A 20,644-nucleotide genomic window follows, 5' to 3' on the forward strand; every position below is an offset into this window, starting at 1 on the left:
TCCTTTTGAATAAATATATTATAAAAGATAGGCTTATTTTATGACTCAGAATATAAACTGTCGGTAAATGTTCTGTGAGAATGTGAAAAATGTATATTCTCTTGTTATTGGGGGGAGTATGCGGTAAATGTCAATAAGGTCCTGTTGGTTGGGAAAATTGTTTTGGTTCTGTCTGCCTACTTGTTCCTTCAATTATAGAGAGAACGGTTTTGAAGTCTCTGGTGATAATAGTGGATTTATCTATTTCTCTTGAAGTTCCGTTATTCTTTGCTTCATGTATTTTGAAGTACTGTGCATGAACTTTTAGGAACGGCATGTCTTCTTGATTAATTCATCCCTTTTTCATTATGAGACCTTCTTCTTCCTTGGTAATATTCTTTGCTCTGAAACTTGGTCTGATACTAACATAGCCATTTTTGACTAGCATCAGCATAGGGTATCTTATCTCATTTTTAAAATATTAACTTGTTTGTTTAAAGTAGATTTCTTGTAGGCAGTATGTATTCAGAGCTTACATTTAATTTTACAATCTCCCTTGGAAATAGGAGTACTTAGAACATTTTCTTTTTTGAATGTAAGCAGAGTTTATTGGAGCTGTGAAGTTACAGTGTATACACAAAACTAGATTTCAGAAACACTTTACAGTTATTCTCTACATTTTCATTTGTTCACACAACAGTTCCTTGCTGTTGAAGCAAAATGAAGAAAAAAAAAGAGATAAAATAAAGTGAGAAAAATCTCCCTCCTATTCAAGGCATAGACGAATTTTAAAAAGATTGGTGCTAATTTCACTGATTGTTGTACAAAATTGTACATAAATTACAGGAAGAAAATAAAGCAAAGTCACAGTTCATCCTTCATCTCATACAAGTATTTAATGTAATTATTGATATGGATAGGTTTATATCTGAGGTTTTTAAAAATATATTTTTATTGATTTCAGAGAGAAAGGGAGAGTGTGAGAGAGAAACATCAATGATGAGAGAGAGTCATTGATCTGCTGCCTCCTGCACGCCCCACACTGGGGATTGAGCCCTCAACTCTGGCATGTACCCTGACCGGAAATCTAACCATGACCTCCTGGTTCATAGGTCGATGCTCAACCACTGAGCCACGCTGGCAGATTTTATATATGTATTTATATATATATATTATACTTGCACTGCGTTTAAGATTGTCACTAGGTTTTAAGTAATTTAATTACATTGGGCCTTGCTGTAGTTTTTTTCATGTCCCTTGTGCTTTGGGTTGGTCGAATTTCTTGGACTTGTGGTTTTATAGTTTTCATTAACTTTGGAATATTTTGGTAATTTTTCCTCTCCTTTGGGAACTCAATTTCTAAGGTATAATATAAAGGAACAATATCTTAAGTATTCAATGATAAGAAATGTAATATTTTGAATATAGGGAGGAATGTTGGAGCTTTGAGTTAATTGAGTTGTTGGATTAAAATAAAATCAGTAAAATCCTCCTTCAACCTTGTAATTGACTGTTGGTTAATGTTCAGTCCATGTCAAGCTGAAACTAGTTTAGCCATCAGTTTTGACACAGATGCTTGATCTACTATGACTAAGAAATCTGTGATTATTTTGTATTTGGAGTTAGGAAGCTGCCTCTAATTGCCAGTCTTTAAAAATATTTCACCACAGTTTTATTGCTTTTTAACAAAACACACCCATCTCTTTAATAAAATGTTCCATGTTCCTGGTGTGTTATGTACTGCTAACAAAAAACCAGCTTAGCTCAGTTGATTCCTTCATAGAAGAGCTGATTAGAAAGACTGCTAAACATGATCTTAAGGTATATTTTGATAGACAGTTTCTTTGTTTTGTTAAATAGGATAGAATGAAAAGCATTCACTTTTGTCCTCTAGAATAAATTTATCTTCCCTTCATTTTTTGAAGGTTAAAAAAAAAAAAAGCAGACAAACTTCTGATGATATTTTAGTGTCTCAAAATAGGTTTCTCAATGAGGAGAAATAGGGCTGTGTGTGATTTTTGCTCCCGAACCTGGGAATTATTAGTGATAGTCTCTGACTAGAGATGAGCCTGTTGAGGAATGTCTGTTGATGAGATGCCATTGTGTACCCTTTTTCTGTTGTCCTAGGTTGGAACTCTGACTAATTAAACCTGTGACTAGTTATAGCCTAGTTCTTTCTCATGACTACTTTGACGTCCCTTTGGTCTTTTATGTACTTGTTTAGAATATTTTCCTTCTTTACCCATGTGTCTTATATGGTATTTTGCTTTTTCCACCAATGGCAATCCATCATGACTTCGGAAACTTCCTCAGAGAGTTATTGAGAAAATTAAATGATCTTCAAAAGATATAATGAATATGAAGATGGAAACTATAGAAACTACAATTGTAAGTTGTTGTTGATAGTGATAATAATGTATCTACTTTCTCTTTAGTGGTGTTGCTTTTTTGGTTTAATGGAGTTTAGAGTTTACATTTCTTGCTGCTTCCCCAGTGCCCCACCTCATAGGATCACACTTGTCTGATAAGTGTTCAGGTAAATCAAATGATGATGTTACAGGAGTTATAGATTTGACATTATGAATAGCTATTTCTTTCTTTCCTTTCTTATGAAAGAGTAAGTCACTGGTGATGAATATTATTATTTGCTCCTAAAGATAGAGATATATTTACTTTTATGTAAATTATCAAAAAGCTCTGGCTTTTTATTTTTATTGATTTTAGAGAGGAAGGGAGCAGGAGACAGAGATAAAAACATCAGTGATGAGAGAGTATTTTATGGGATGCCTCCTGCACACCCCCTACTGGGGATCCAGCCGTCAACCTAGGCATGTGCTCTGACCCTGACCGGGAATCATGCCATGATCTCCTGGTTCATATGTCGGTACTCAATCACTGAGCCACACCAGCCAGGCAGCCCTGACTTTTTAACATGCCTAAACTTTCTTCACTCTTTCCAACTAATCTTTGCTAACTTTGCATTTTAAAGATAGACTTTTATAAAATGCAAATTAACTTTGAATTGTGATGGGAGAATTTCTGTGTATGTGCATACATGTGTAAAATAACTCCTTTGCTTCTAAATATTTGTAAAAGCACTTATGATAGTCAAATTGGTGAAGAAAGAGGAACCCAAGCTTATTTCTTCATATGGAAAAAGTTTTATGTGATAGTTCCTTTACTGTCAGTTTTCCCACTATGATTCATTGTCATATTCTCAGACAGAGGGTGGAAAATGTGTTTTGTGTCCTTCATTTTAATTTATGAATTTCAACTTTAAAAAAATTAAAAATATATAGAATAGAATAGGTTGTACTTTTACAGTTATTCCTGGAATTATAAGTATCCCAAAGAATCTTTGGGACACAGGTTCAAAGGCTTTTAAATCAACAGTTATTTGCCATTCTGCAATCAATCACAAAATTTGGTAGGCCAGAATGATAGAGACTATGTGAGGTAAATTGTGCTGTGATCACCTCTTTCATTATATATTACTAGAGGCCCGATGCACAAAAATTTGTGCATGGGGGAGGGGGGGAAGCCCTCTGCCCGGCCTGTGCCCTCTCACAGTCTGGGACCCCTCGGGGGATGATGACCACTTGCTGGCTTAGGCCTGCTCCCCTGGGGATTGGGCCTAAGATGGCAATCAGACATCCCTCTGGCAGCCCGGCAGCCCTCGGGTGATGTCCACTTGCCAACGGGGAGCAGGTCTAAACTGCAGTCGGACATCCTTAGCGCTGCTGAGGAGGCAGGAGAGGCTCCCACCACCACTGCTGTACTGGCAGCCCTCAGCCTGGCTTGTGGCTGAGCAGAGCTCCCCATGTGAGAGCGCCCTGACCGCCAGAGGGCAGCTCCCGCATTGAGCGTCTGCCCCCTGGTGGTGTGTGTCATAGTGACCAGTCATTCCCAGTCTTTCTGCTGTTACGGTCAGTTTGCATATTACCCTTTTACTATATAGGATAGAGGCCTGGTGCATGGGTTGGGGCTGGCTGGTTTGCCCTGAAGGGTGTCCAGGATCAGGGTGGGGGTCCTGCTTGGGTGCATGGCCAGCCTGGATGAGGGGCTGATGGCTGTTTGCATGTGGTCGCACCCCCTTCAGGGTGAGGGTCCCCACTGGGGTGCCTGGCCAGTCTAGGTGAGAGGCTGAGGGCCGTTTTCAGGCTGGTGGGTGACTGAAGCTCCCAACCTCTTCTTTGTTTCTTGTTTTTCTTTTTATTCTGGGATTTATTTACTTTCTATGGCTGTCACTGGAGCCATAATTGAAACACTGTTGCCATCCTGCTCGCTCCAGCTCTGAGGCTGCAGCCGGCTGAAAGCAGGTATCTGGGGTTTGTTTAGCTTCTATAATTGAAACATAGTTGCTTTCGGAGCTGTTGCTTTCAGGCTCAGAGCCGGGCCGCGGAAGGCAGGGAACCTTGGCTTCCTCCATCACTGGAGCAAGCAAGCCTCCTGTTCGCATCAGCTGCGTGGCTACTGGCCGCCATCTTGGTTGGCAGTTAATTTGCATATTGCCCTGATTAGCCAATGGGAAGTGTATCGGAGGTACGGTTAATTACCCTATTTGTCTTTTATTAGATAGGATTGCTACTTCTTTGTTTCCTGCAGTATAGTATTATTCTTAACTACTGGTCAACCTGTGAAGTTGCTATACACAGTTTCATGAATATAGCAATGATTTGATTTGCATATTACAATAATTTTTTATGTTTGTGGGTAACTGTTGTTTTTCTAATTAGCAGTGAAAACATTTTGAATGAGATGCGGATTTGTTGGGAGCTCCATTTACTTTTATTTCAATGGTGCCTTCAAGACTTTTCGTAATTCATTTCTTAGTGAGTTTACTGATCCAGAATTGAGGATGACAGAATTAAAGAACTCCACGAATCTTTGACCTATCCTTCCTTTATCCTCATATGAAGTGTAGTATCCCATAAGTGGAGAATATGTCTTAGTTTTCATTTGGGTTACACAAATTTAAGCGTATGTTAGTCTAGGCCTTGAGGAATTACCATGTAGAAAAAATTATCAAGAGAACCTATAATTTTCTAAATAGATTTTATTCTGAATTTATAATAACATCAGTTAGAATGGGCTTTATTTTGTTTTGTTTTCTATTTAAGCAATGTCTTAGGACACCATTCTCTTCCATTGTCCTCCACCTTGAATTACCAGTTTAATTTGAAAACTTTTACCTGCCTGCCTAACTGAGTATGCAAGATTTTGTATGTTCTTACGTGTCTACTTAGCCCTGGCCTCCGGCCCGAGGCCCCTCCCCTCCCCCCACTTCGCGCGGCCCGAGGCCAGCGGACACTGGGCTCGCGCAGCCTGGGCGACGCCACCAGCTCCCACCCTGGCCACTATGGGCGCCTCCATCTTTGTTGTGGAGTGACGGTTAATTTACATATTTACTCTTTTATTAAATAGAATAGGATTGGCTCTTATAGGAGAAATGATAAGAGAGATGAGGCAAAGAGGTAAGGAAGAGAGCTTTTTCAAACATTAAAAGAAATGATTAAAGTAAAACTTATAGTATGTTGAATGAATGCTTTGGGAATGACCAGTTAATGGGGGAAATATGTTCCTGTCTCTAAAAATAATGTTCTTTGAGATAAGAGGTAGTTCTAAAAATTACTTAGTGAAAATAGTAGGTTATTTTATAGTCTCCATAAATGGAGTCCTATGTGATGTGTGTTATAGCTGGTTTTGAGATTTTTGACTTACTTAAATGGTGGTCATTGTAGTTAAAAGTTTGCAATTGATTTTCTAATTTGAATTATATTATACATTTTTTCACGTTTATCATGCATGTTAATCCTGTCTTTCCTGAAAAATTGTTGAGATTTACAATGTACCTATAATATGGAATGCATGAAAAGGGCAGAATGAGGTAGGAAAAGAGTTAAATAATTGTGTAGATATTAAATAATTGCCATCTTAAATTTTTTAGCCCATTTTCTTTTCTTTTAGTCGACATTGAGGTATTAAAACACTAAAGAGATGGCTATAGATTATCTTTTCAACTGCAATGAGATATAACACTTAAGGTTCTGAGATAAATTTTGGAGTGATAGCATATTTGTTGTCTTTTACTTATGGAGTCAGGGAAAGCGCATTTCATACTTGCATTTTGGTCCAGAATAAAAGTGAAGTGGGAAAGTCTTGTTAATTTAAATTTAACATTGAATCTAAAATAAAATTGCCAAAGCTTAAAGATAGTTGTGAGGAAAGCTGTTGCTTTTTTTAAAAAAAATATATTTTATTGATTTTTACAGAGAGGAAGAGAGAGGGATAGAGAGTTAGAAACATCGATGAGAGAGAAACATCGATCAGCTGCCTCCTGCACACCCCCTACTAGGGATGTGCCCACAACTAAGGTACATGCCCTTGACTGGAATCAAACCTGGGACCTTTCAGTCCACAGGCCAACGCTCTATCCACTGAGCCAAACCGGTTAGGGCAGCTGTTGCTTTTATTTTTTTTCTTCTACAATTGCTCTGGTTATTTATGGTATAGTACATAAAATTTCACATAGTTAATGTAATATACCCATTTATTTTATAGTCAAAGCAGTAATAGCCTAAATCTTGCCTGGAGATTTAAAAAATTACTGCATAAATAAAGTGATGCACAAAAGTCATATAACATTTTATTTTAGGCCATGATCAAACATATTCATTTATGATTTATAAAATTAAAATTACTGATTTAATAAATAGTAATAACTGTCAGTCTTTTCCACTTTCTATATAGAACAGCAGTAGTAGTAGTAGAAAATAAGAAGGATAGGTACTAAAAGCACATTCACTGTTAGACATACGAATTGGGAGTTCTTTTAAAGGGAGGAGACAGAAGAAGGCAGGAAAAGTGCAACAATTTGGTTTAAGTTAATATGGTGAGTCTGTCTTCCTTCAGTGCTCCTGAGAATAGTTCTGAAAATGGTAACATAATTATAGTGTGCTCATAAAATATGGGACAAAAATATATTATTTGTCAAAGTAGTTGCCTTAAAAAAGTTACACATTACAAATTCAGTTGCACCCTGTCCAGTTTTGCTAAGTGGTTAGAGTGTTGGCCCTCAGACGGAAGGGTTGCAGGTTCCATTTGGTCAAGGGCACAAGAGGCTCATTCCCCAGCCTTGATCATTTAGCTGTAATATTCTATAATTTTTATAGTAACTTGTGTTTCAGACCCTTTTAATTGGACTACAGTGAAAGATTCCAATCTAGAATGAATATGACTTTATTCTGCTTTCTTCCTGGTTTTCATCCAGAGCTGATCTAGCTTTTGTGAGTGCTCAGGCTTTTATAATTTTAGGGGTCCTTTCAAAGAATATAAAATCATGTCTAATACTTTTGGAAGGGCCCATGCCAACTGTATGGCCCTAAAAGTTGAACTTTATTAGCTTCACATTGTAAATCTACTCCTGATTTTATCCTTCTGATGCCTCAAGATACTCAGTGTCCCAGAGGGAATATTCTCTTCAATGGGCTGAATCTTTTTTACCTGAAAACAAATTATTTGTACTTATCTCTCCATCTATATATTTCTTTCTATATATCTACATTCTAGCCCTCTTAATGTGAATACTTGGTTTGGGAAACATTTAGATGAAGTTATCAAACATGGCTAATATTGCAGATAACTGCTTGGGTTTGGGAGGCAGATAATTGATACTGCCTCTCCCTTTCCCCCCACTCGCCCCCCGAATTCTGTACCAGTTGAGTAAATATATAAGGGAGTCAGATGGAGATCACAATTTTGGTTGGGTAAAGCTTAATTGGAAAAATTGGCTTAGATGTGTAGCCACAATGGCCCTCCCAATACTTTATCTCTGATTAAGATTTATCTAATCAGCCACTGCACTGGACAACTGCAGGCCCCTTTACAGAGGCAGAATGTTGTCTTTTAATTGTATAGCACAGAGCAGCAGAATTTTGGGCATCTGCAGAAAGACTGGCTGTAAATGAGAAAGGATCTATGAGACCCTGAGTAAAGCATGCCTGGTTTCATCTCCCAAATTCACTAGTCAGAGAAGTCACCCCTTTACTCTCCCACCCCCAAACTGTGGATGATTAAAAACAAACAAACACAAAACCCAATATATTAAGACTATTAATTATTTGTCATAAATTTTTCTAGATAGTAGCTAGCTTTTCAATTTGGTTTATGGTATTTTTATGTGTGCAGTAGATTTTGATTTTGATACAGTCAAAATCATTTATCCTTTAGGCTTTTTCCTTTGGTAAAAATACATATTTAAGTAAAGAGACACACACACACAGACACAATTTTATAATGGTATTTTACTTTCATTTATTTCTGTAAGGGTGTTCCTTTCTTTATGTAAATCTAGTTTCTGACATGTATCATTTCCATCTCTGAAGAATTTGTTTTAACATTTCTTGCAGGGCAGGTCTACTGATGATAAGTTCCCTCAATTTTTGTTTTTTTTTGAGAAAATCTTGACTTGTCCTTCGCCTTTGTAGGATCATTTTGCAGGATACAGGATTCTAGGTTGGTGGTATTTTTTTTCTTTCAACACCTTTTTTTTTCTTTCCACACTATTTCCCTTCAGTGTCTTCTTTACATGGTTTCTGAAGAGAAGTCCTATGTAATTCTTAAGGTTGTTCCTCTTGCATAAAATATTTTCCCCTCTGTCTTCTTTCAAGACTTTTTCATTGATTTTCTGTAGCTTTAATATGATATGCCTAAGTGTAGATTTTTTTTTCAATGGGTATCTTGCTTGATGGTCTCTGTGCTTCATGGATCTGTGGTTTGGTGTCTCTCATTTATTTTGGAAAATTCTTAGCCATTATTGCTTTAGACATTTCTTCTGTTCTTTTCTCCTGATCTTCCCATTGTACATGTATACACATGCTGTATCTTTTGTAATTGTCCCACAGTTCTTCGATATTCTGTGGGTTTTTTGTTGTTGTTGTTGTTTTGTTTTAAATTATTTTTCCTTCTTGTCTTCAGTTTGGGAAGTTTCTATTGACATATCTTTGAGCTCACTGATTTTTTTACTCCATTGTGTCCATTCTACTGATGAAAGCAAAGGCATTTCTGTTACAGTGTTACTGATTTTTGTCATTTTCTTTTGATTCTTTCTTAAGGTTTCCATGTCTATGCTTACATTGCTTACATTATCTGCTTGTTCTTGCATGGTGTCCACTTTTTCCATCAAAGCCCTCAGCATGTTAATCATAGTTTTTGAGTTCTCAGTGTGGTAATTCTGAAAATCTTTGTCATATATGAGTCTGATTCTGATGCTTGCTTTGTCTCTTCAGAAGAGACATGGGGATTTTTTTTTTTTTTTTTTTTTGCATTTTAGCATAGCTTGTAATTATTTTGTTGATAGTTGGACATGGTGTATTGAGTAAATGGAACTCAGGCAAATAGGCCTTTAGTGAGGGTTTTATGTTATCTGGTTAGGGGTTAGGCTGTGTTTGTGAATTGTTGTAACTGTGGTGTCAGAGGTTAAAATTACCTTTAGTGTGCTTGTTGTCTTTCAGTTTCCTTAGCTAGTTCCTGAGGCTCATAGTTTTTCAGCTGTACCCTCTTGTTATATAGGAGAGTTATTGATAGTAGGTAAGGTGGGGAGGAAGAGGAAGCATTCTCTAATCCTACTGGAGGCCCAGTGCATGAAATTCTGGACAGGTAGGGGCCCTAGCAGCTGCAGGCTGCCAGTGGGGGCCTTCCTTTGTTCTGCACCATCCCCTGGTGGTCAGCGCACATCATAGCGAGCAATCAAACTCCCAGTCAGTTGAACTCCCAAGGGGACACTTTGCATATTAGGCATATGTATAGATATATAGGTATATAGATATATAGATGATTAGCTCTCTGTCTTTTAGTGAGCCTGTGTCTCTTGACTATGACTTTCCTGAGTGCTTCTTAGTCCCTTTTCCCCCAACACTTACTTAGGTGAGACAGGAAGGCTAGAGAGGACCAAAGTTAGGTATTTCCTTAACCCCAGATTGGTTAACCTTTGGGAAAACAATTTCCTTTGAGGGCAAGACTTGGCTATGGAAAACAGAGAGAGCTCCAGGCTATTTCAAAATGGTTACTCCCTCCCATTCCCACACCTCTTCGTTGGAATTATGAGAGGATTTTTCTCAGATCTTCTTAGTGTGAACCTGTTGGTGCACCTGAATGTAAAACCCAGGAAAGTCTCCCTCCCCAAGACTGCCCATTTTCTGAGCTAGTCCACACTTAGCTTTCAGCAGTTCATCAATTATAGTACTGGAGTCAACTGTGAATTTTTGCTTCTTGTAAGCTGTGATTTCCTGTATTCATCCGTCACTCCAGTTCTCAGGCTAGCAGTTTTTCTTGGATCTCAATTCTCTGATGGAAGTAAGAAGAGTTGTTGATTTTTTAGTTCAGTTCTTTTCTTATTGTGAGGATGGTAACAATGACTTCTATATTCTTGCATTAAGACCAGAAACTCTTAATAATATTTTATAAGTTGTCACATAATTTTATTGTTACTTTTATTTTTCAGTTCATCTGGAATTTAGGTTTGTAGAGATATTGGGAATAGGGTATGTTCTGGGCCATCCTATTACACTGCTTTGTCTAACAATTCTTGTGTTAGGATTACACTACTTTCAATTCTTATAGTGTTACTAGAGGCCCAGTGCATGAAATTCGTGCACTCAGCGGGGGGGGGGGGTGTCCTCTCAGCCTGGCCTGTGCCCTTTTTGCAGTCTGGGAGCCATTGGGGGATGTCTGACTGATGGCTTAGGCCTGTTCCCTGCAGGGAGTGGCTAAGCCATCAGTTAGACATACTTAGCACTGCCGAGGAGGCGGGAGAGGCTCCTGCTACCGCTGCTGGTCTCGTCAGCCGTGAGCCCGGCTTCTGGGTGAGTGGCGCTCCCCCTGTGGGAGCGCACTGACCACCAGTATGCAGCTCCTGCATTGAGCGTCTGCCCCCTGGTGATCAATGCGCGTCATAGTGTCTGGTCGTTACGCGTTTGGTTGATTTGCATACTAGCATTTTATACCTGCTGGTTCGAGCCAAAACTGGCTCTCCGACATCCCCCGAGGGGTCCCGGATTGAGAGAGGGTGCAGGCCAGGCCAAGGGACCCCACCAGTGCAAGATCAAGGCCGGGGAGGAACACAGGAGGTTGGCCAACTGGGGAGGGACCACAGGAGGGCTCCAGGGCACGTCTGGCCCATTTCGCTCAGTCCTGACTGGCCGGAACCCAGCAGCAAGCTAATGTACTGGTCGGAGCGTCTGCCCCCTGGTGGTTCTTGCACGTCATAGCGCCTGGTTGACCAGTCTACTATCTGCCCCTTGGTGGTCAGTGCACACCATAGCGACTGGTCGGCCTGTCAACTATCTGCCCCCTGGTGGTCAGTGCATGTCATATCGAGTGGGTGAGTGGCCTTAGCATATCATTAGCATATTATGCTTTGATTGGTTGAACAGATGACTGGACACTTAGCATATTAGGCTTTTATTATATAGGATATCCTTTCATACTTGGTAGGGATAATCCTTCCTGCATGATACTTCGCTTTATTTGCCTATTTATTATTTCAGTTGAACCCCAGAATCATTTTGTTAAATTTAAAAAGGCATTAGAATTATAAATTGAACAGCTTAATATTAATAATATAATTAGAATAATACTGTTATGTTTGGACTTCCCCATATAGAAACATATTTCTGCTTATTTAGGTCTTCTTTTACATTTTGGAAATTTATAATTTATTTTGTTTGTTATACACATTTCTTGTGAGATGTATTTTCTATATTTTTAAAATTTTTTTATTTTGAAATAATTTTAGACTACCATGGAAACTGCACAACTATAGAGAGTTCCGGTGTACCCTTTACAGAGCTTCCTCAATGATAGTATTTTATGAAACTACTGTACACTTCAAAACCAGTTAAAGACACGTTAAAAGATCTTGCCTGGGAAGTATTAACCTACCCGCCGTATTCACCAGACCTTGCTCCTTCAGATTATCACTTGTTCCAATCGATGGCACATGCACTTTCTGAGCAGCACTTCAAAACGTATGAAGAAGTGGAAAATTGAGTCTCTGAATGGTTTCCCTCAAAACAAGAAAAGTTCTATTGGGACGGTATCCACAAATTTCCTGAAAGATGGGGGAAATGTATAGCTAGCGATGGACATTACTTTGAATAAAGCACTTTTGATGTTTCTCTTGAAATTACCGTGTTTTCTTTGATTACAAAATCCGCATTATTAACTGGTACACCTAGTAGCTTAGATGCCTTGCTCTGTGCAGTTACTGTAACATTAATACTCTGAAATCCTCTGGCAGGAAAGATAAGGTTGATTTCTTCTGGTCAAAAGAAAGATGTGTTGGTAGAAGGATATATAAAGTATATTCTGTTTTATGTTTAAAGATGGATTGCATCTAGAAACATTCTTTCACGAGTGCTGTTCTAAGTTAATGAGAAGTTGGGTGGGCTTATTTTCTTACAGAGGTAAACAGCCTGAAAATTTGAAATTAAAGTGTACATAGACTTTTCTGTATGAGAATGGGGTTATTTTCTAGACTCAATTAAAGCATTGTTGCTTAATATTTTAATTAGAATCTTCTTTCCCAATACTTAACATATCAATCACTTTTAATTAAGTTGCTATGAATAGTTCCTCCTGCCCATTGTCTTCAGCTTTTTTTTTCCTCTTCCCAGTTGAGGTTTTTATATTGGTTCTCTTTGACAGTGTTTCTTTGGGGGCCTGGGAAACAAGGACTTCCTACGTAGCTTTTGTGATAGCCCAGTTATGAAAACCAGTGGGATAAATGTTCACATGTTTTAGCATTCTTTTATCGACTGGGGTGGGGAGGATTAGTTAAAAACACACACACACAAAACCCCAAAATAGTGAATGTTGGCAAGTGTTCACTTATTTCTTTGGTCTCATTCACCTTGGCTCAGTTCAGTAACTGCTTATGAGTAAGCTTTTCACAGTCTTAGAAATAAGGAGTTGAGAATAATGTGTGGGTTAGATTAGTATCCACCTCACAGAGGTGTTGGATGGATTAATTGATTCTTAGAGAGCCTAGGGAATGTCAAAACAGTATAAGTGCAAGCTACTATTATGATAAAGTAAAAGCTGCTTTTGAGAAAAAAAGTAATGCAAGCTGGTAGGAGAAACTTCCTTTAAGGGAAAGACTGGATTTGAGTTTCTATATGGTCTTTCATTCTGAATATCAATTACTACTTGAACATATGTATAACTTGTGTGTGTTTTTTTTTAAATAAATACAGTTGTGAAGTGTTTATGCAAAGGAATTCAATTTAAATTTCTTGCCATATAAAATGTGTAGGAGGGCTTCTTGAAGTTTGCTTTCAAACTTCATGTTTCTTATTGATAGGAATGAACAATTTTCATTATCATTTGGACATTTATTTCCATTAAGGACAAGAGTTAAATGTAAGTATTTAGGAAAAATAAATGTTTTCTTCTCACTCATATTTCAGGCTACAGACTAATTGCAACTGTGTACAATAATCAGTTGTAAAAAGGTGTTTCCATTCCTTCCAGTTCTGTAGCCTATTTCTTTTACCTCATCAGTTTGCTGTGAGTTTGCTTTTGTGGTGGGAAATTTAATTAGTTTGAGCTAAAGAATGTCAGGATGACTTAGAAAAGAGTTAGGTTGTGTTGTTTCACAAAAAAAGCAAGACTACTTAATTTTTTTACTCCATATCATGTATGTGTTTATGTTTTCTCTTTATGTTTTCAGATTTATACTGTTAGGATCTTTAGAGCCATGGTTCTCAATCTCAGTTATTGGTTGGCATCACCTCTGAAGCTTTCAAAAATGCTCTGTCTGGATCCCATGTTCTAAACATTGATTTGATTGATTTGGGGTGTGGCTGGGGCCTCAGTTCCCTACATAATTCACTTGTGCAGCTAAGGTTGAAAGCCTTGGTTATAGAGATTTAGACTGAACCTACATAGATCAAGTGCATATCAACATTTTCTTATTAGTTCCTGAAATTTATGGTGATAGTTACAAGAGAAATATATCATGAATATTTTAAATTATGTTTTTGAGTTTACCATGGTCACTGTAAAATGAGCAATGTTAATGATACTATATTTTAAAGTTTGTTGTTTTTTTTTACCAAATTTGTTCAAAAGACCAAAAGGCTTAATAATTCACTATCTTTATTGATGAGCTGTCATTTTCTTCAAAATATAAAAAGTTACGGGGGGTGGGATGAGTGGAGGTGGAGGAGGGTATAGAGGGGATAAATGGTGATGGGGAAAAAATAAAGCAAAGAAAAAATATAAAAAGTTACAAGATGGGTTGAAAAATACTCTCTCTTTTTTTTTTTTTGGTTAGCTATATAACATATAATTCAGAAGGCTGAATAAAATGATCAGTCCATTTCCTACTAATATTTCCTTCACAAGATGTTTTATAAATCCATTTGCATTCTAGTCATTTTTCTCTCACATTCTTAAAACTGGAAAGGAGATTTTTGAAGTTGCATATGCAAATATTATTAAAATAGATTCAATTACTCATAATTACTATTTACTAAAGCTGCATGTTCAGTAGCTTCTTTAGGTGACATCACATGTTATTCTTAAATTCAGTAGGCTGTGGTGGGAAGTTCAATTAGATTTAAACTGATATTCAATGTTCTAAGAGTAATTGGTGTCACTTGGAGAAAGACTGGTTACTATCTATGTATTTCAGCATATTTGGGTATGAAAAATTAAACCAAAATTCTCATGACTATTAAGAATACATTGTAAGTTAAAAAAGCTGCTCACACACCAACCAAAGGTTGTTGCCCAAGCAACTGTAATCAACTGTAGAACTGAAAAAGAAAAAAAAAAGATATTAAGGATAATTTTTATAATTTTTTGGCAAAAATCATAATCATCGTTTGTATTCGGTGCAGGCCGATGTTTTGGAATCTTTCCTACTCAGTCTCTAGTGCTATCACACTGTTCCTCTCATTTACCTTCTAGAAAGTACCTGGATTTGCCTTCCAATGAAATGTATAATATTTCTAAACTATTTATTTTCTCCTCTTGACCAAAATTTTTCTTTGCCATAGAGCTTTCATTGAGAGTAGGATGTGGGGCTTGGTGAGTTGAGAGACTGACAAAGCAATTTATACCATTTTCTCCCTAACCACATACTTACCATATAGCTTGAGGCTTTATTAAATATTAGTATTCTACATTCATAATAACACAGATACATCAAAACCTTTGGTACTTCTCACTGGACTCACTTTCACCTTTTCACAGGTAACTGCTGTGTGGAGTTTATCTTTTCCAGGAATATTTTCACGAACCAAATCAATCTCTTAAGTAATAAATAAAAATGAGTGAAATTGGGGAAGGAAGTGTTTATGAACAGAAACTTGATATACCAGTTAGAGGTATGAAAAGTGATAAAACCAATTCTGCATCTAGATTTTTTTCATCCTCCTATATCTGAATGTTCAGTACCGATTGTTCAAAGACTTTCCTGTTAAAAATTGTTAAAAGCTTCTAAACTGAGGCTATAAGGGGACACAAAGGATCAATTCTACTTTGTTAAAATCTATTAAAGTGCATCAAAATGTGATTATGGTTTGTTGACAAGGAACCATTGGATGAACAGGATTCAGTGTTTATGGGACTAGGTCGTTGGCAGGAACAGTGAACAGTGCCAACACCACCGAAACCAGCCAACTCTTTTATCTTTTAGTAAATCCTCTGTCAAATAAGAGATCAATCTCTTTAAATTTTAGATAATGAATAGAATTCAGCTAGACTTTAATTTACAGTGCACAGCAAAAATAGGTTATTGTTGATTAGATTATTGTGGTTCTTGATGCTATTTGGTTCACATGAAAAGTGCTCAAGTAATGCTGAAGAGGGTGGAACAAAGATTGTAAGTCATGAATCTTTTTAGAGTAAAAAATAGAAATAAAATTATTTCAGAAGTAATGAAAATATTTTGTATTATTTCTAAGAAAAATCAAGTTTTTGGGGGACTGTTCTTCTGGGGCATTACTTTAGTTATTTATCTGTGGAAAGTGAAAAGGGATTTATATATGAGTGGAAACAGAGAATTCCTGTCTCCACTTGAAGCTGAGGCAACAAGTCGCCTGCTTTCCTCTCCACCCTTACCCCCTCCCCCATCTCTCTAAGAAGAAATAAACTTTCCTTCATTGATAAGGTAAGGTAAGGTGTTAGTGTCATACTCAGTAAATTTTAAGCAACAACAAAACAACCTTTTTCTTACTCCACTCTTCTGCCTTCAAAATTAGTTTCCTTCTGTCAGTGATTCCTTAATATTTCCATATCTCTTAGGCTTGAAAACTCTAGGAGTCATCCTGGATTCTTTTTTTCTTTATATGTAGTCAATCACCAGACTCCCTAGGTTCTACATTTTTGTTTCTTCTAGGCTTCTTTTAAGTCTTAGTTTAGTAGTCCTCTCATGAAAAATCTGTATAGTCACCACAGATAAAGTCACTGAAGGATCTTTACTCCTTCTGTTGCCCAGTCTCCAGCTCACTTTTTGGCAGCACCAACCTTGGCCTTTGCCGTACCCCAGACTTCCTAAGTTCTGTTCCTGCGTTCCTTTCTCTATTTTTTTGAGGTCGTCTTCTCGTACAGCCATGTTTTGCAAGTCTATGTTTGGGCTCATTTTTCTTTGTATAATCCAGGGAATCATAAATCATGCAAAGCCAGTTGTGTTGTCACCACCAAAATGGGCTCTGAATCCAAACACAAAGATGACATCCGGTGTGGTCTTATACATTTTGTCTAGTTTTTCCGGAATTTCTGTCTTAGGTACTGTTGCCTTCCCAGGGTGAAGGACATCAATGAACACATGTTTCCACTGAAGTAGTCTGTTGGTCAAGTACTTCCTGGTCCAGATAGTTACTGTATCAATGAAGCTAAGCTTTACATTTACATTTGTAACAAGCATGAGATGTTTAAGGTTTCTTCAGGCTTTAAAATACTATGATGACCTTTATGATCTAAAATTAAATGTAATGTTAAAGCCTTGTTGAAGACCTATAAACAATAAATTTTTAACAAAAAGTACTAATCAGATTCATCAAAATAAAAAGATTCTAGCCCGGCTGGTGTGGCTCAGTGGTTGAGTGTCGATCTATGAACCAGGAGGTCAGGGTTCAATTCCTGGTCAGGGCACATGTCCAGGTACTGGGCCTGATCCCCAGTGTGGGGCATGCAGAAGGCAGCTGATCAGTGATTCTCTTTTATCATTGATGCTCCTGTCTCTCCCTCTCCTTTCCTCTCTGAAATCAATAAAAATAAGACATCTTACTAGATTCTAAAAATTCAGAAAAAGACATTTAGAATTTTGTATTTAGTGTGGTCTTAGTATAAATATTACATATGAATCACTGACTGCTAATGTGGTTTAAATGTCTATTACTGAGCTGTGCAGCTCTTTCTGAAGAAAGAACTTTGGGTTCTTAATGAAGAAAGAAGAGAAAATTTATCATCTTAGCAATCAGCATCTGGGCAAGTGGGACCCTGTAGCTCCTGAACCTGGTCCCCAAAGATAAAAATTTTAATTCCTAATTTTATTTCTGAAGGCTTTTTAGAAAGGATTCAGAAGTTACCTTCAAAGATTTTCTGTTATTTATTTCCTTTGGAGAACATAAGTTGTGAAGAGAGACTCTATAGCTTGGTTTCATGCAAATACTATAAAATTAAGAAAAAATTATTTGATAGTGGAAAAAGATGTCTGAGAGAGTGGTTAAGAAGCATAAACAAAGTTTTGAGGGCAGATAGCTTTTGAGGATTTGACTTTTGAGGTATAGTGAGAGGTAAGTTTGAATATATAAATTAGAAAACATTAAGTGCCAGAAAGATAGAAAATTTTTTGATCTACTGATTTAAAAATAAAGTTTAGTAAAAATTGACATGTTTTTTAAATGGCATCTTAATATTTAGGTGTTTCTGTTTTGTTTTTAATGGTGGAAAGCATATTTTTTTGAAGGCTAGAAAGGGTATGGTGAGCCTTTAAATGTTAAAAGGCTTTTTTCCCCTTACAATTATTAACTCAAAAATAGTCATGAAGCAACTCCTGTGTATATTGGACATTCTGATATCTTTGTGTTGCTTTCATTGTACGTTTAGCTTCAAAAATGAAGATGTATTCCTTGGCCTATTTCCAGCATTCAAACTGCTAGTTTCTACTTTCTATGAAGCCAGCACCTATTATCTCTTATAGCCTTCTAAATTTTTATGTAAGTTAATAACGTGTTTCCCTTGACCACCAGCTGCACGCACCAGGGGTCTGACTAACTTTCTGAAAGGAATACATATTTGAAGTTCTCTCAAAGGAGAATGAATTTGATCAGGATTTTAAGAATGGGTAAGAATTTGACAGGGAAATTTCAGGTTGAGATTATTACATGATCAAAGGTATGAAAACGGAGGCCTTTAAGGTATATTTAACATAGGAGGTGTGATAAAAATATACAGTATTGTTAGGATATAGTAGGGAATACCATTGGGAAGATAGGGAAAAGATTATGGAACTCACTGTGTTCCAGATCATTTAGTAATATTATCTCTTTATTGAATGCTTAGTAGGTGTCCTTGTTAGAACCTGTATGAAATAATCTCATTTAATTCTTACAAAAAAATAGTCCTAGTATCAGACATTATCTTTTGAAGAAACCAGGTCTGAAGGGGGCTAATTAGGTTGATAAGACTTAAAGAGCAAATAAGCTAGGTCTGAGTCTGCATCTCTAAAAATGTGCTGCCATCTTAGACCTCTTTAGCTAATTAAAGTTGCTTTGCAGTGACCTGTGGATTTTATAGAAGACATTTGTAACAATCTTGAACTTGTTCTCATAGAATAGGTGATTACTGTTATGTTGAATTGAGGGATGAATCATGATTATTAATATGCCAAGCTTCAGAAGAACTTAAAATATAAATATGTTATTACAGGAACATAAACCAGTGGCCCCAAAAGAAGACTGTTTATCCCATATAATGAAGAGCTAATATGCTAATTAGACTGGGTGGAGAATGACCTTCCAGAATGACCTTCTGGAACGACCAGTGGGCGGGGGGCAAGGCAGCCGGGGCCATGAGGCAGCCAGGGCTGTGAGGGCTGCGAGTGCTGAGGCACCCGGGGCTTCAAGGGCCAAGCCCCTTGCATGAATTACGTGCATTGGGCCTCTAGTTTTAAATAATAAAGTAACGTCTCGATATCTGAGGCTTTTTAAAAACATAGAAATCCTTTGGGCCAATTGCTCAAAGCAGTATGTTCAGAGAGACCCTCATCACTCTATCTAGTCCATAAGTATTTGACAGTTTAAGTATGGGTCCAAAAGCATCTGGTTTTACTAATAATATGGCTACTTACCTTTTGGCTTCTTGAATTTAGAATTTCATTCTTATGTATGAGTTTTAATTTTTTTCTAGCCTATTGTTTGTCTTGGAGGAATGCCAAACTGAAGTGTATTTGGCATTGCTGTCATAGGAGGTGAATGTCTTTCATTGAACCACAACAATTTTAGTAGCATGTGAATGAAAGAATTGTAGAGTTGAAGGGATCTTATAATTGTCCAATGAAGTCTTCTTGTACAGGTAAGGCAAATTAAGCATGGAATAGATGATGTGACTGCAGTTAACTGATTCATTTAAGGCTGTTAGAACTACAAGGATTATAATTTTTTATACCAAATTGCACTGCCTCCAGTGTTTATTAGACCACCACTCTAACAATAGAAGTCACTTGCTGGTTATGAGGCTGGATCCCTAAAGCACTGATTTTAGCTGGGTGAGATATAGGTATTTATATATCAGAATCTTGGGGACTTTCACAAAATACATATACCAAAAACCACTTGACTAAAGAGTCCTTCATATCAAGCACATCTTTATCAGAAAGCATAGCCCCTGTGGCTAGAAAACATGCAAAATATTCTTGCCTTTTGGATACCAGAAAGCTGTTCTAGTGTTCACAGAAAAAATTTGATTGGATTATTATGTACTGAGAAACTTGAGTAGAAAGATTAAACTCGGCAAGTCCTGATTTTTTCCACGCAATTATTTCGATTGATGTAGGGATTCTGAGAATTTATTAATGTGTTTTGTTGTGGTCTTTTGGGTTCATCTTGTTTGGGACTCTGTGCTTGTGTGACTTTTTTCTTCCCCCAGACAGGGAAGTTTTCTCTCATTATTTCTTTAAATGGATTTTCTAATCCTTGCTCCACTTCTTGTCCTCCTGGGACCCCTATTATATGGATGTTAGTTCATTTCATGTTGTCCCAAAGCTCCCTTAGGCTCTCCCCCTGCATTCTAATTTTTTTCTCCAATTGCTGTTCAGATTGTGTGTTTTCCTACCTTGTCTTCTAACTCCTAATTTGGTCCTCTGCTTCTTCTAGTCTACTATTGAAACCTTCCATTGTGTTTTTTATTTTAGTATATCATTCTTGATTTTCTCTTTATTCTTACATAAATTGTTGATATTCCCATCCAGCATACAGATTTAGGATCTGTAGGATCTTCACGCTGAATTCTTTTTCTGACATATTGCATGCCTCTGTTTCATTTAGTTCCATTTTGGGGCGAGTCCTTTTTTTTCTCCTTTGGGGGTTCGTCTTTGTCTCCCCGTTTTGCCCTCACTGAAGGGCTCAGGCGCTGAGTCTCGCGGGACCTGTGGCTG

General features: G+C 37.2%; 1 protein-coding gene across 6 annotated transcripts in view; it reads left to right on the forward strand.

Annotated features, from left to right (window-relative positions):
- HS2ST1 (heparan sulfate 2-O-sulfotransferase 1) overlaps positions 1-20,644 on the forward strand; it is a 153,481-nt gene that overhangs the window by 9,015 nt on the left and 123,822 nt on the right. The window contains exons 3-5 of one of the 6 annotated variants that reach the window (XR_004974033.1): positions 2,293-2,367; positions 8,388-8,493; positions 11,774-11,987. The exons of 4 other annotated variants lie outside the window; for them this stretch is intronic. The gene's annotated coding sequence lies outside the window, so the exon portion shown is untranslated. Of the gene's footprint in view, positions 1-2,292; positions 2,368-8,387; positions 8,494-11,773; positions 11,988-20,644 lie in introns of those variants that run through there. One more of the 6 variants, XR_004974034.1, reaches the window with a different exon arrangement.

This window comes from Myotis myotis, unplaced genomic scaffold, assembly GCF_014108235.1.
Source record: "Myotis myotis isolate mMyoMyo1 unplaced genomic scaffold, mMyoMyo1.p scaffold_m19_p_2, whole genome shotgun sequence".
Lineage (NCBI taxonomy): Eukaryota > Metazoa > Chordata > Mammalia > Chiroptera > Vespertilionidae > Myotis > Myotis myotis.